This window comes from Acanthisitta chloris, unplaced genomic scaffold (assembly GCF_000695815.1).
Source record: "Acanthisitta chloris isolate BGI_N310 unplaced genomic scaffold, ASM69581v1 scaffold1162, whole genome shotgun sequence".
Taxonomy (NCBI): Eukaryota; Metazoa; Chordata; class Aves; order Passeriformes; family Acanthisittidae; genus Acanthisitta; species Acanthisitta chloris.
Genome location: NW_008659660.1, coordinates 1080 through 2575, shown reverse-complemented (window position 1 = coordinate 2575; position 1496 = coordinate 1080).

Sequence of the window (1496 nt, the reverse complement as noted above, 5' to 3'; positions counted from 1 at the left end):
CCTCATGCTGGTGACTGGTGATTGTCCTGCCAGGAATCTGTTGTCCCCACATCTGTTTGGCGGATCCCTGCTCCCCCCAAAACCCTCCCCAGGGTGGCTGGAGGGCTGAGCTTTGTGTCTGCTCTTTAAGTAGAGCCTGGGGCAGGGGCTGGGTGATGAGCCAGATGTGGGACCTGGATGGCAATCCAGCTCTGCAGGGTCTGGTCAGCAATCCAGCTCTGGATGGCAGTCCAGATATGGGGTCCTGGTTGGTCATCCAGATATGAGGGCCTGGCTGGTGATAGAGCTGTGGGGCACAGTTGGTGGTCCAGGAGTGGAACCCTAGATGGTAATTCAGCTGTGAGGCATGGTTGGCAATCCAGCTCCGGATGGCAGTCCAGATGTGGAGCATGGTTGGTGATCCAGATGTGGGGTCTGGCCAGCTCTGGAGCCCTGGATGGCAATCCAGCTCTGGGCCCCTGGTTAGGGATCCAGCCATGAGGTTCTGGATGGTGATCCAGCTGTGGAATCCCAGTTGACAGTCCTACACAACTGCCTGCATCTGACAGCATTTCATATGGAGATGCATCATGCTGCTGCCCCTCTTTCCCCTTGGCCAAGCTGGCTGATTTTTGGGAGAAACCCAAGCATTTGGGTGCCTGGATGTGTGCTGGGCCATGTGCCCACAGGGCCACCCATGAGGCTTGGCCACTCTTGGGAGTGTAGAGCAGGGATGGGTGGGTGACACCAGGAAAATCCACGGGTTCAGGGAGTTTGGATTGAGTTTGAGAAATAGCAACTGCGGTGTTGTTGCTCCCAGTTTCTCATGGCTCCAGAGGCTCAGGGTGGCACGTGCCAGGTCCTGGATACAGATGGGGATGAGTGACCTCATGCTGGAGTGTGCAGGGAGTGGGAGAACTGGTCCAGCCTCAACACTCAGCTGGGCTGGCACTGATCCTGTTGGTGCTGGGGACAAAGTGATAACCCCTCAGCCACTGCTGAGGCACACAAGGGCTGTGGGGTCTGGCCAGGTGGGTGGCAGGTGTGACACATACAATTAGGGATGTCCAATGTGGGTCACTGGTGACCTCCCCCAGACCGTGCTGGCAGTGTGGGTGTGAGGGAGCTGTTCTCCTGCTCTCCAGCCTGGAGAGATTCCTGCCACAAGGAGAAATCCCAGCTGTGTGTCAGCATGGACATGTCATTAAAGAGGAACCTGACACAGAGACCTTCTCACCCCAAGAGGCACAGACTATGCTGGGGGTGCACAGGGAACAACTCCAGGAGGGTTTGCAGTGTCTGTGGCACAAGGAAGTATCAGGTCAAGTTTTTTCCTCTGCCAAGGAATCAGGTTTCCCCACCTTCCAAGGCAACTCAAGAGTGTTGCAGCCTCTGCACTAAAGCTGCTTCTCTCTTTTTTTTAAGCTCCTGTTGTGGCAGCATTCAATAAATAACATTCCCAACATTTCCTGCAGCACATTCGGCTGTTTAATGGCTTGGGAGGGGCCACGAATAAA